Source organism: Drosophila grimshawi, unplaced genomic scaffold (assembly GCF_018153295.1).
Source record: "Drosophila grimshawi isolate 15287-2541.00 unplaced genomic scaffold, ASM1815329v1 contig_848, whole genome shotgun sequence".
NCBI lineage: Eukaryota > Metazoa > Arthropoda > Insecta > Diptera > Drosophilidae > Drosophila > Drosophila grimshawi.
This window is the reverse complement of record NW_025063692.1, coordinates 10,133,073-10,148,735: the sequence shown is the minus strand read 5'-3', so window position 1 is coordinate 10,148,735 and position 15,663 is coordinate 10,133,073. Positions and strand designations below refer to the sequence as shown.

At 37.5% G+C, this 15,663-nt stretch overlaps 1 protein-coding gene across 1 annotated transcript in view; it reads left to right on the top strand.

Annotated features, from left to right (window-relative positions):
- Nucleotides 1-2,252: 2,252 nt before the first annotated feature.
- The window catches only part of LOC6566010 (allatostatin-A receptor), an 88,903-nt gene continuing 75,492 nt past the window's right edge, over nucleotides 2,253-15,663 (top strand). The window contains exon 1 of the mRNA XM_001992390.3: nucleotides 2,253-2,342. The gene's annotated coding sequence lies outside the window, so the exon portion shown is untranslated. The remainder of the gene's footprint in view (nucleotides 2,343-15,663) is intronic.

Sequence of the window (15,663 nt, the reverse complement as noted above, 5' to 3'; positions counted from 1 at the left end):
AAATCTGCCACATTGCTCTTTCCATTAATTGTTCGACTCTATACACATATAAATTTTTATGATGGTTGATTTAAAAAATTATAGTTTATCTTGTTAAATTGGTTATATTAATGGTAATTTATATAGTAAATTCCAGCAGCAATCAGTAAGCAGCTACGCGGGTCAACTCAGCAAATGCACAGCTGATGCACGATATTTCGCATGCTGCTGTATCGATAGGCTTATCGAATGCCAACGATATATTGTTGTGCGCGCGAGACATTTAATATTGGAAAGACGTTAGAAAGTTAATTTATGTGTATTTATATTGTATATTATTGTTGAAGGTGCAAGCTGTTAGCTGTATTAAAGTAACTAACTGTCTTTTTCAATGGCAACCCAATTATAACTTTTTAATTGCATTTATAGCGGATGGTTTTGCTCCGTGGCTATACCAACCAGAGCGTATCCAACCAAAAGATAATAGCGACGCTTGCATTAGACATAATTATGCTTCTGATGGCCTGAGGCCAAACAATTGTGTATTATTCCCAATTTGTAATGGCGCAGTTGCCAACGACTTTGGGTGGGCGTTGAGTCACAATTCCTGCGTTCATTCATAACTGCAAACGCCTCGAGTTTTGACTCAATTCGAATGCGACTCAACACAACTCACGAGTTCGACTCCTGTGCAAACAGAGGCGTCCCACAAGGGGGCCCACAGTGTATACTCCCTGTGACGGCGACTCTGCTCCGCACTTTGTCTCACTGTTGTTTACAAATATTCCGTCGTGAGTTGCTCTCGTCTCTCAGGTCCTTGGAGATTTGCATGCTCGCCTGTTGCGTGCGCCCGTTGGATGCCGTCCTATTAGATACTGCCTCGGCCTCAATTGCCTTGGTTGCCTTGATGGTTCGGCTGCCATTTTATTTGTGATAATCAAATTATGCGGTCTTTCTCAGCTGATTAACGCTTGTGTCATTACCAATGTAATTTAATCTTAATCATTCGCACAGACTATTGTCCTTTTTGTTATTTTTCTGGCAGTTTCAAAATAATACTTATAACTAAGATTTATCTATCATTAAGAATCACAGCAAAACAATTAACCAAGCAATTTTGGTCAGCAAATCACATTAATTAAGAACAATAAACAACATTCAAATGGGAAACAGACAGGCAGTCCCTGCCAATAAACTTACTAAGGACATTTGCCAAATTTGTTATTTTTGTTATGCTTCGAATAGAAGATACTCTACGAGTTAATCACACAAGTTAAAATTTAACAAGTTTAAAATTGACAGTGTATAAGGCTTCTACAAATTCCTCTAATGATTTCATTTCAGTTACTTCAAATATAATTGTAGGGTAATTATAAACAAATAATTATATAAAACAATAAATTCTGATTATACAGTTACGTAAAATATGTAAATAAAATAAATTTCAAGTAAGCTAAATAAAATATTATTGGAAAGCTTGTTCGTAAAAACTGTGAAATATATCTTTATTTCAGTTTGGTGACTTTAGCTTTAACATTTTTCGGAGATATGAAAGCTTTGGCCTTTTTTTAAATAAAAAAATACTCAGTGACAAAAATCTCACTACTAAAACATGTGAATTGCTAATGGTTTTAGATAGACTTAATATACTTTTTTAAAATTTCTGAATATCTTTTCAACTACCTTTCATTTATATCGGTTTATATTGCTCGATGCTTAATGTAATTATGTTTGTGATTGTCCGTTTCGTTTCGTGTGTTTTGTGTCTTAGGCGCATTTCGTTCAGACAGCCAGCAGCTCACTCAAAGCAATGAGTGGGCGGCCACTCAGAAAGCGCTCGGAGACAGAAAGTGCAAAAATTGCGCATACGCCGCATCGGCAGTCGTTGGGCGCGTGTCACGTTCGGGTTTCGTCTCGTTGTTGTTTTGGTTAGTGCGATACGGCGACAGGGCACTTAGATTGTGTTTTGAATTGTATGAAGCGCGCAGTTCGCTTGCGAATGTCCTGACCGACGGTTGTGTGGCCGGCGTAGCATCCGAGCGTTCCCGAACTTCGAAAATTTGGTTTTTTGAAAATATCAACCGCTGTACTTACGATTACTTAAATATAAACACTAGTTCTGTTTCAAACTATTTCTCAATGTGAAAGATTTTTATTGTTTTTTGTTTTTGTGTGGCAAAAGGAACAGAAAGAAAGCAACAGAATCAAAAGTGAAATATAATAAAAATAGAATCAAATCAAATGAATTAAGTATGTATGAACAAAAACCGAAGTGTTGAGTGGAGTCTCGAGTGTGAGAAACTACGTCTTCTGACGGATCATTGCTGATTCGCAGTTTTGCATGTGCCGTCGAATCCACAAAGGTGAGTGTACCGCATAATTCCCGGAAATTGAATTATGTAGTGAGGCGTATAGTTTGTAATCGGTAATTGCATTCTATTGCTCCGCCAGACTCCCTTCCAAGACATGAGAAATAAAGTTAAATACACTTTCAGTATTCTCATGACGTATGTCTCACCTGGTTCTTGTTGGATTCAAACGAAGTTTTGCGGTCGGGAAAAGTGTTTTGAAACCAACTCAAAGGATAAAACTATTTTTTCTTTCTTTTTTTTTGTAAAGAACCTAATTTAATTAGGCACCCAGCATTGTGGGTTTCGTGGTGTGAAGGCAATACCCAAACGACTTAAGTTCGTAGATGGCATAAAACTCATTAACATATTATCACCAGACAGAAAGCTCAGAAACAGATGTTTCCAATATGCAGTTTTAATTTGTCATTGCTCAGTTTTCCACTTGATTGATGAGTCCAGTTACAATGTCAAATTGTTGACTCATTCCTTTAGCTGCTCTGTGAAACGCAATCAAAGAGAAAGTTGAGCAAATCATTAATTCCAGATATTTTGTGCATTCACAAGATCTTAGAAACATATCATTTAAAGCAGCAATATTTGCAATATTTTTTAGTTATTAAGATTGAAAATATGTCGTAAATTAAATATATATTTGTTTAAATTTCCTGTTTACACCTTTAAAAAAAAATTTATTGAATTACTTTCCATTAAACTCTTTTTTTGTTTATAAGAATAGTTCGATTAATTAAGGCCGACTTTTTTATTTATAATTATTAGAGCTATTTTTAATTAAATAGTTGCCTTGAGGTTTTTAAAACGATTATTTAAAAATGAATTATTTTGCTTCAAAAATGATCTGCGCGACTTTCAGATGGGTTATACTATATACTATAGACGAAATTTACAAAAATACAAAAACCATTTTAAATTATGAGTCCGTTCAGATTCGAATAACACTTTCAAAGTTAGGTACTCTAAATATTACATTTGGCTGGTCGATTATTCATTCGTATAATAATGATTTAGTCGAGAGTGTTGGACTAGAATATGCCCTGTACCAAGCTTCTCAATATTTCATATTAAATCAGGCCCATACGTTTTTGATACCCTGGAAGAGGGAAAAGTGATGTGATTGGCAACTAAATAATCTTAATATTTTCTATTTCATTTTTTAGCCACCTAGATTACAGAATATTTGGCTACCATTCTTTGACTTAAGCTTAGCTTACATTATTTTTAAATTTGGGTGAGGTCTCCAGAGAGAGTCTATATTAACCTCATTAGCAAATTTCGCACTTTCTTGACACGCGATTTGATTTCTTATCAAGTACAGAGTGAATTAGAATTAAGAAAAAAAACACGAAAACTGAAACGTGCGACATGCATTTAATTTCAATTCTCACTTCATTTGCATTTAATGTGCGTAATTTTAGTTGAAATTTAATTGGACTAATTAGGTGCGACATGGCCGTAAATGTAACGTGAACATTCGCATTAAGTGATTAAGTGAAGACATTGCCCATAAAGCTCAAGTGAAATGAAGTGTAGCAAACGCAAGATATGCGAATTCCGTCTTGAATTAATGAGGCAAATGTCAAATTTGAATGGGTTAAGTAATGTCTGACAAGCGCGACAACAATGCCAAATCAGGGGAACGAAGGGAATGCGTAACCAAAAATCTCTATGGACGGGCAGACTTAAATTCATCCAGCTGTAAAAAATATAAGAAGAAATATTTATAAGCCTTTTCCACAATATATTTTAACAAGAATTTAACGCTGCAGGCGAGGCAGCGCTCACACCCCACACCCCGCACCAACCTAACGCACACACACACACACACACACATACAATCAACATACTACACTAACAAAAACAGAACAAGATAAAGCATTAAATGTGAACAAGATAGAATGTCCAAAGTCAGCTCTGCGACTTTTGGATGCCCTGCCAACAAAAATGTGAGTCATATTTTGAAAAATCTTCAACATATGCACAACATATATTTGGTTTTCGGATTGCACTCAAACATCTATCGCACTCTCCGGCTAACAGGTATGCATATGAAAAGCATCATAGAGATTTGACTTCTCTTGAGTCTTGCAAATGGAAACGGAGACGTAAGAATACCACAATGGAAGGCGCACAGATGGAGGCGTGACTTGTGCCTGACCAAAAAAAAAAGAATGAAAACATAAACAGTTCCTTCTCTGCACGCTTAACTGGACCGCCCACCCATTCCGCTTGAGCCCGTTCCATCTCCGTTTCTATTTCTTCCGGCCAGTCTTTCTGCCAGTGCTCAGACATTCACAATGTTTTGCTTATTTTGCTTCTGTTGCCGTGGCAAGTGAAGTCGCAGCAATTGTTGCCAGCAAACCAGTAAGATAAGCATGTCCGGCCCCTCTGTACCCATTGCACTATAGCAAAAAATAGACACGTATCCTGACATAAATTCATGTGTATCTCAAAGATTAGGCCACGTTTTTGAGTTCACTCGACAGTCTTACATAGGTTGCGTATGGTAGCTATGCCAGAAATTTCACAAAATATAAGTTCTTCAGGTTTTAAGAGAAGTAGATTTGAAGTATATAAAGTGTCTTAGTCTCAGCTTACAAAATAGGTATCTGCGAAATGTCATCACCATTAAGGTGAGGTCAAAAGTGTTCGCCTGAATGTTACACAGTTCACAACAAAATGAAAATATCCCCTTGGATACTATTATTACCCTCCAAGAGTATAAAAAAAAAACTATAATACCTTTGAAGTTAGTGATTTGCTTTTAAACAAGTTTTTAAGCTTTTAAGCTTGCAGGCGTCAGCTGAAAGTTTTTGTTTCTCATTCATAACCAGTACATTTGTTAAATATCCACCGAAGAAAAATATATATATATATATATTATATGACAATAGCTAATCCATTTAGCTTAGTGCATGCCTCTTAAAGTATATCTCATTATGTTCAGATAGCAGGTTGGGAAACGGATGTGCCATCCAGTAATTCGCAAGTCAATAAAGCCAACAAGTTATGCCACACAAAAAATCAACTTTATTATTTGATTTTTCACGTTTAAAAATGTTATGAGCACACACACACGCATAAGCACACGAGCTTATGCATATCATGCTAAATTTATAAAATTCTACCAGCAGGCGGTTGCCACGCCCCTTAGCCAGGGGGTGGCCTGCTGTGTGCTGCTGCTGCTAGCGCTGCTGCTGCTGCTGCTTTCCACTGTGTGCAAATTTAATTGATTGACATTATTTAAGCGTAAAGACAAAAATGCGACAGTAAACAAATGACATGTAAATTGCTTTAGCATGCATACAAACAGCTCACTTGCCATGGTATCCGTTCCCAAAAGCAATAACTCCCAAATTGAATTGCTGCAGTTGCGAATGTGAATTTTAGTTAAACGTCGCATACTGTATAGCTATTGCAGCTAAGAAAATTAAACAATTTATAATTATTTTAAATATTTTTCAGGACAGAAATGAATGGCGAAATGTGTGCGAAATTGTAGTGAATTTTCTAATATGCTTTTGGCTGGGCTTATTACAATTGTAAGCCTGCCTTGTTATGTGTAAATAAAATATGAAATTTCCCTTGCTAAAAGAAATACAATTGGCCCAAGCGAGCTAACAATTAGTTAATTGACTTAAAATTGTTAATTTCGTTGAGATGAAAGCGAACTTCCACTTCTCTTCCCTTTCTTCACTCAGAGACAACACCCAAACAGATAAGCATGTCAAGAGAGACAAACAGAGAGAGACAGAGAGAGAGAGAGAGAGAGAGAGACAGAGAGAGAGAGAGAGAGAGAGAGAGAGAGAGAGTGAGAGAGAGAGAGGGAGAGAGCGGGAGGAAAGAGGAAAAGCAAAGTCACTTTGAAGCTGCCTGCACCATCCTTTAAGGATTGCGGTTCGTGTAGGAGAGTGGTTTGGGTGCGGTTGGTGTGAAGAAAATATGGGTGGCATGCTGCCTGCGGCAATTGCCGCTGCATGCTAATCGAGTCCAAATATGCCCCAGGAGCCGTTTCCATGCGGTTGTTCTTTTTGTCGAGGCATTTGTAAATAATTTATGAAGATGTTAAACTGTTTTGGCTTTTAATCTCCTACTCAAACACACACAGTCAGTTAATTATTTGTTGTCTGTTGTTTTTTCCTCTTCTTTTTTCCTTTTGTTTTTTTTTTTGTGTTGTAAATATTTGGCTGAACTAACTAATTGCAGCTGAAATGTTGGAAAGTTTAGCTCTGCTTTGGGCTAATTCACTCGTCCATCAGTCATTTGTAAAATAACAACGTGAAAACTGTTTTTGGCTTAAAAACAAACAAAACACACACATACACACACACACACAAACACACACATACGCACACACACATTGATAAGCATCTAAGTCTCACAATTTCATTGGCTTAGAGTTGGCGGACAGTCAAAAGTTCGCGCAGCCATAATCCAAATTTGTCTTGCCTCAAGTGTGTGTGTGGAGGGGGTGGACAGATGGCGGATGCCAATGGGTAGGGCAGAGGTGGTAAATAACAAGCTATGCTGGTCTTAGCTTGTTGCTTTTAACATGGGGTTCACAAAGCCAGAACACTTTGTCCGTCAGCATAAGTTAGCTCTGTATTTTGGCCACACAAAATTGTAAGAATTCCGACAGTCAAACGAGCCAAGACGGCTCAAAGACTGCTCCCTTTTGGCTGTGGGAGGGGGGAGTTATGGGTTGGGGGGTAAGCCAATTGTGAATTTTGATTTGTATAATTTGCAAAGCATTTTAATATGTTCATATGCATCGCTTGACAAGGAAATTATATTCTCGTGAAGTAGTCGCTTTAACAGTCAACTGCAGTGACTATTGGTAGACCAACTCGACTCTATTATACTCTTCATGGAAGCCCTGCATTACATTCACAATTTCTTAATCGTAGAATTCTTGAGAATCTATGCTTTGAGAGCGAATTATTGCTGCGAGTTGCACTTTCCTTTGAATTGGCAAGCCCTTTGACGCATTTCATCTGAAAATTGCATTCAATCAAATGTTGTAATACTTGTTTTTAACGCAGATACAAAGTTGGTTCCCCTCAGCCACATCACATAATTGTCATAGACTATGAATGGGATTTGTGCCCAAGTCCTCATCTCGCGCGATTAAGTCTAATTCAAGCTAAACATCAACGAGTGGCCCGCTTGCTTATTAAAATGTATGATTCTCTCTCCATGCTCATGTTTATGTACACATGTGCGTGTGCGTGTGTGCGTGTGTGTGTGTGTGTGTGTGTGTGTGTGAAGTTTTACAACTTTTGCCAAATTGTAAAGTCGGGTGCGCCCTTCAAGTAATAAAACTTTTACGCCCCCCAGAAGTATGCAATGTGCATGTTACAGTAGTCAATTGTACTCATGATCTGTCTCTCCTTCTGTCTCTCTCTCTCTATGTGTGTGTGTGTGAGTGTGTGTTGTGTATGTGTGTGTATGTGTCGAGTCAAATGTCACAAAGGAGCATGTTGCTTGAGCAACGGCAGCAGCCACAGCATAAAAAATTCAACAAAGGAAATGTGAAAATATGTCAGCGGGTTAAGTCGCAGCAGCACCAACAGCACTGTTCGCCGATGGGGGAGGGGGGGCGGCAGAGGTGTGTAGGGTCTGCCAGGGGCGTGGTCGTAGTATTAAATTATGAACTCAACAATGTATGTTTCATGAGCTTAGGGGCGTGTCCACAGAGAAAATACTCCGACAAACACAGAGACACACACAGCACAATTACCAATGCGTGTACGAATGTTGCAAACAAGTTTGCAAATCTCTCTTTTACAATTCTCAACAATTTCGACAACTAAACCCCCACTCCCCCTCAAAAAAAATACATCCCTTTTCAAGTTTCTTTTGTTGATACGATTCATTTGGCGATTTGGTGGCCTTAACTATGTTGGGAACACCTTCGCATGTTGAAACCCTGTTGCATGTTGTTCATGTTGACTAACCGGAACATAACTTGTGTTTAAATGCTAAGTAGTTGTATACACACACACACACACACACACACACACACACACACACACACACGGACACGCATATAGACCGAGAGAAAGGGAACAGCCGGAGGCTAATTTGATTTTATTAATGAAATCATTAGTAGAAATGACAAAACGTAGCCCCAACGGTAACGCCGAGTCAGGGAACATGGCCACAGTTAGCTGTCGGCCAGGCGCAATGAATTTAATGTAGCATGTGAGTGGTCGTTACGACTATTCTTTTTTGATACCCTCTACTCAGGACAGAGCACATAAAAAAACGGCCACAACACATTGCTTTGAGGGTGTGTCAAAAGCATATCTGTGCCAGTCTACTTATTATAATTTTTATCTATTTGCAATTACAAATGCTTTTATTTTTGTGTGTGCCTTTTAGTTACTAACAATCTGACTACACAGCAAATAAAAAAGTGTCTGATCACTTTTAAGTTTTCATTACATATATAATTTGAATTGAATTCTGATTTGTGTTGACTAAACAAAAAGTTGTTTAGTAAATAAAATGCATGCATAGCAAAATAAAATTGGCAAATTTCAATTCCAGCAATTCCTATTTATAATAGTTTTCAATTATATCAATATACAAAAGCCAAGTTTTGCCATGTACACATTAATTGAATATCATGTCATACTCTAAAGGGAGATTCAGCACGTAATGCAAATATTGCATTGTGAAAGGGTTTTTTTTAAATATTTTTTTTATTTACAGGGTGTACACTATTTGTATTCATTCGTTTGTAATATGTTTGCTTTGCTGTTTTTGCGTTTCATTGTTTTGTCGCTGCTCCAACCGCTCTTTGTCATGTCTGTCGCTCATTTCATGCGTTCATTTCCGACCACGCCACCCAACTTCGCCTCCGCATTGTAGGTAAACATGTAACACGACAGAACGGTAAAGGATCTGGTCATCCACATAAATGATATATTTTTCGCTCGCTTTTATCGCCATGGGCTGCGATGCGTTGCGATGTGAACAAGCTTATGCATTTTCTAACATCATGTTAAGTTTATTGAAGCAAATATTTGGTTGTTAAACAACATAAGGAATAGAATCTGACAGCCGCGTGGCACAAAAAGCTTGCCAACAAGAACAGCTGCAAACACAATTCAAAATACCAATTTACGCAATTCATTTGTGCGCTTCGCTGGGACCCGTGAATCTGTCAAAGGCATCGCAGGTATACAGCAAAATATTTGAACAATTGGGCATTTAAAGCCGGAAACTGTTGCAAACTTTAATAGCACTTAGACGGCAGTTAAGTCTCTTAAATTGATGGCAGTGCGAGAGTAAGTAATTTGCAGCTTAAATCATTTTGGTTTGAGCTTCTTTTGTTTGACGTTTGTGAAAACAAACTTCGGTCGAAATTGAAATTGCCATTTGGTATTTTCGAGCCTTATAGCTAAATGATATATATTTAAACAATTTGTGTGCTTAAGGCGTATATAGTATAGAACTACTAAGGTTTTGCTAACCTTAGATTTCCTCGTGCGTCATCAAGTTTTTTGTTACGACGATTTAACTTTGACCATAGCCTTGATAGAAAATTGCACATTCCTTTGAATGGAATACTTAACAATAAACGACTTGCATTCGCTTAGATCTATTTAAATGATTGCCTTTGTCATCAGTAGTAGTAGAAATAGTTCCGGCACTCAGAGAGCATTCTTATTTGCATTTTGGCACACTGGCTATTGTCAGGTGGACAGCTTCAAGAGTCATCTCAGGCACAGGCACAGGCACAATCAATGTGTCCTTCTAGGCCCAACATTTGCCATTTTATGTATACTTGAACACATGTCTCGCCTACTCAGCTTGCCAATTCCTATTTTCCTCTTTGTGCAAGTTGACTTTTTTCATTTATCATAAAACAACAAAGCTTTTGGTATGCAAAGCAAAATTGGTTAAATTGCTGTGACAAACTATATTCTACGATTGCAGCTGCTTGAACTATGGCATAGACCCTAATCAGAGACTATACAAATACCAAAAGCTGCTCTCATATCAAAGCCATCGAATTGTATATTTTCTCTAAGCAACACCGAGCATATTCTAATTTAGTCGCCAAAGTCCGATAAATTTTTGATTTATTATTTTTTTTAAATTACAACATATTTGGCATTCCTGTTTGTTTGTCTTTATTACATTTATAGTCTCCGGTTTTATTTATTGACAATTCGCTATGATATCTGATTTTTATTAGTAATCAGATTGTCAACTGATTAACAGTTCACAATATAAATTAAAATAGACTTAAAATTGTGAATATGCTTATCATTTTCGTTAATACAAAGTTATGCTGGTTGCGAGTGTAAAGAGTAACTAGAATGCATTGATAATAGTAATGTATTTACAGGATATTTTATAGTCAAGAATTGGCTGTGGTTGCAGGGCCAAATGGATAATGGAGAATGCTGATGTAAATAGGTTTGCCAGTGACACTGGCTCGTCTCAGTCAGCGACTGAGCAGAACACCTTGATGTGTGCTCAGACACAAACACACACACACACACACACACACACTCACAATCATCCTAGATAAGCATTCATATGTAAAGGGACGTGCCCCCATTTGAAGCGCACCCACCTAAGCACACCAAACAAATCAAATGTGGCAAGGATGCGCTGCGTGCGCGCTGAGGCGTTAAACGTGCTGGCTAAATGTTTAACTTGGCTAGATAAGGACAAAAACAAGAACCGGCAATAGCAACGGCAGCGGCACCGGTAACGGAAGCGATAAACGGCTTCTCCTCTTATCGGGGCCTGCACTTACCTACTTCTCACTCCCCCCAATCGGTGTCTGACTGCCTCTGATGGAGAGCTGGAGAGAGAGAGAGAGAGAGAGACAATGTGGCATAGCTTCTGCTAAGACAATAACCGATGCTAATGTTATATACGTGTCAATGTTGAATCACGTTTGACTGATATATGTGCCCACATCCAACTGAGTCTTCCTTTGAGTGTGACCAGCATCCTTTGAGAGTGTGCCAAATGCCATGCCCATAGCGGCTGTCAAAGTGTAGTCAAGGACCCGTAGTTGTAGTCTCTTGATAGGAGTGTCGATGTCAATTTGTGACAAATGTCTTTGTCGCACAATCGCATTGATAAGCCGGCAAGTTGTGCGGGTAACCGTTGTCACGTGAAGACTTTTTATCGATTGATTGCCTGTATCGCAATATTCGGAAGTGGGCTATCGATCATAAAAACTTGGCAGCCGCAATTCGGTCGAACGTTTTGCTGGATTTCTATCAAAATTTGCATTTATATGCAATTTGCATCTCTACCTTTGTCAATATAATTTCGATAATAACTCACTCACTTGGTAATCGAATATAGGCGCTAAATTGTTTATACGCTAGAAAAAATGGAATTGAATTTCTAAAACTGATGGTTGTGGATTTTTAAATTTAGAGTGTAATTTATCTGGAGTTGTGAATATTTAAAATCGTTTAATGAAAGCCGAGATAAATAAATAAATAAATAAATGATAATAGAATTTTGGAAAACAAACATAATTTTGAGGCTAAAAAAAAGTGCTTCTTAAAGTAGGCAATTTTGAATTTATCGTTACTACATTAAACTTCATATTTTTGTTGGAGGATTGGGAAATTGGGTAAGCTGTTGAATAAATAGGATATATCGTTAATTGCATGTTAAATACCGCGCTTATTGCCCTATTTCCTGTGCTATTTGTCAGTGGTAAAAATCTCAAAAGCCAATAACGAAACAGCCACATCAATCCTTATTCTTATTAGCTTACGAAAAATGCGAGCCATTATAAGTAAACAGGGCCCATCAAGATGAATAATGAATTCACAACTACTTGAAGATTTCTAATCAATCTATATGTATATTCAAAATACTATATTTTTGTATGTATTCGCATTTAATTCGCCCACTCAGACTCGTTATTTTCATTTAATATTATCGATGGCTAGCAATCGCTTTTCAGTTACGTACATAAATCAATATGAATACCAATTGTTCGTTGTACATGTTTGTAGAGAATCATTAATCTGCCTCCATAAGCGCTGATCGACAATTTGTATTGTAATATTGGCTTATCCATTATGATTACTGACTGCGATTCATAGCTCGATGCCCCCATCATATTCGACCAATTCGACGAATTCGCACATTGACTTCTGTATTTCGATTTTGTTCAGTCTCGACGTGTTGCCATGCATCAGGCCAAATTAGAGATAAACACACGAGCCAACATTTACACACACACGCACTCAATTGATTCAACTGAGTTGCAAATGTGTTTGCAAAAACAGTGGGTAGCAGATGGCAATATGTGAGCTGGCAATATGTATGGGGGCCCACAAGAGAGTAGTGTTTTTCTGTGTTAAAAGTAAGACATTTGCGTAAACTGTGAACATTTCAATTAAATAAAGTTGTGACTCAAACCGATATCCTTGTAAATTTGCCAACGTTGATCAACTTAAGTGACATTTCTGGTTATATGTATTCAAAAGAAAATGCGCAACTTTCAATGATTTTGGGGCAAAGTCTTGCGACAATAATTTAACTTGTCTGCTTTCTTTTATGCGACTTTCATACGCATCCTGCCGCCGCCTGGGATAACTGGGATAACTGGGATAAAGAGCAAAAGTTTACAGTCTACAGTTTACAGCTGCCCCAAGCAACGCACTCACTGTCGCTTACGCTGCCATCGTCATCAATTCCGGCAAACGTTTCCATTCACAAAATTAAGTAGATGGGTTGGCCTGTAAAAACCTCGCCTCGATCCTGTTTCCGCGTAATGTGCGCGAAAGTTTCACGTTTGGCAGTACGGCATATTAAGCATACGCTCTGTTGCATGCGGCCAGCACAGTCTGATGGCTGTCGACTGTTGCTGCTGTGGCTGTTATGGATAATGGGAATGGAAGTGGGCAAGTAACCCTTCACTCGCTGCCGGGGCTTGTCAAAAATTAAACGAAGCAATAAATTATGCGTCTGCCAATGGGCGCCAGTCAGGCAGCAACAAAAAGAGGAGCCATATTTATATATATACATATGTATGTAGACATATATATATATATATACTACTTTCTGTATAAGAAAAAAGGGTGTGTGTTTCCCTAAGTATTCCATTATGTATGCAGATTTCAATAATCTTTGGGTTTTGCTCTCTTTGCGTGTGTGTGTGCAACTGGCAGCAGTTTAGCGACTATTATACGCCGGAAATTTTACCCAAAACAGCTGCTTGTTCCGGTCTTTGGATCTTTTTGGTGCCTAGGGATGTTCATGGCAAGGACAAGGCCAAAGTGCCATTTTAAATTCGTGATTACTTCGTTTTGATTTTCTTGTGTGCTTTTTTAAGATTTCTTGACGATTCACTGAGTCTCAACGACATTTCTGGTATTACTTTCAACCTATTAGCCTATGGTCCAAGTAATAAATGCGTTTTGGACACAACTTGACCTTCCACATTTATTTGGAATTTCAAAGTTATTAATGTCATTAATGAGTACAACATTTTTGCTATATTATTCTTATTTCTTTCACACTCAAGATTTCATATTTAGTCTCATTTTGCCATCGATTTGATCATTTATTGTCCTTATTATTTGTGTGGAAGATTGAGTATACTCTTTTGTAAGAAAAACAATTTTATTTTAATTTAAGCATATTCAACTCATATATAGCGTAATTTTTGGTCGAGCATTCTCGACTGGCGCATTTATCCTCGTTTAGGCCAAACTTTTTGCCATTAAGCAACTTGCAAAGCTTTTTCAGATGCGTCGATTGTTTTCCAATTTCCTTTATGGGCTCTGGCAAAGCCCAAGTCCCTCTTACACCCGCAGTCCCATCAGTGGACTCATTGGGAAAAAGTTATCTAATTGCCCACTAACTAAATGAGCAGCGATGAAAATTGCGGAAAAATGTCATGCATGAATATTTTGACGAACCTCCATAAATTTGTATTCAGACGTTTTTTTTTATAAATGTCAAAATATGCATATATAAGAATATATTGTAAGGAAGCAGACTCATTAGCTGGGTCCAATGGGAAAGTGGAATGCCTTCGAGGGGGGATGTCGGAGACTAGTGTCTGTACTATGTGTTTTTTGCGAGTTTTGCTAATGTCTTCATTTTTATCAGCATTGCCACGCTTACAGCGCCAGAGTGTGTCTTGAAACTGATTTTAATGCGTGTATTTATTTAAGTTAATTATTTATGTATTTTTTGCTACCGTCGTCGAGTCTGTTTTGGAGCCTCAATTTGTGTAGTCGCGAATTAAGTTAATTAATGAATTGCATAAGCTGCCGCTTAGGCATTAACTGATATCCTCGGCCCTGTTGTCCTTCATCAAGTCAATCCCAGCAACAACAGCAACGACAGCAGCCAGTGACAAAAATTCTAAATGTTTCTTTGGCAGGTTTTTGTTTTGCCGCATTTTTAATTAATTTTGCAAGGGATTTTTGCGGCTTATGGACTTTAAATATTCTCACCCACTTACCCACCATCCATCCCCATTGTTTCCTAAAACAAACAAACAAAGTAGCAACTACAACAACAACAACAATAGCAAACATAATATATACATTCAGGTATATACAGATGTATGTATACATGCACAAAACATATATATACAGAAATTTATATGCATAAATATTTAATGGAAAAATGCGACCCAAATTAAGCGAAATGCCCGAGTATGTAAATATGCATGGTATGCGTTCACATGTGGTATGTCTATCTTGCTATTGTTGCCGTTGTTTCTGTAGTTGCTAATGTGTCTCAGACTTTTGTCAACTGCCGCAACAACTGGCAACGCCGAGCACGTAATTCATACGCCCCGTTACACGCATGACAATTTGTTAACAATATAAAGTCTGTGCCGGTGGGAATCGAGCTCAACGAAAACTAAAACAAAAGTTCAAAAGTCCAAACAACTCACGTAAAGAATGAATTTATTTGTATTCGAATCAAGTACAATAGTTATTGGAGACTTCAAAAATCCCACATCTAGCAATCATTTTATCATTTTATAGTCCTATTTTAATCAGAAAAATGCAGTTTATAATAAATAGTTGATTTAAAAGATAGATTTGTGTTTTTAAAATAACTTAATCTAATTGTTTTTAAGGAGACATGCTGAATCAAATCCAATCAAGAGCCAAACATACAAAATTTAATTAAAACAAAAATCATTTGCAATTCCGAAATCTTTAAAGGACTCAATTAGGCATTTGAATGCTCCACAACAATTGAATTGAACAATGAAATATTGAAGAGTGTGTTTTCGATGCAATGTTAGTTCGAAGGAAAAATCATGAGCAAAATGAAATTCAAGTGTAAC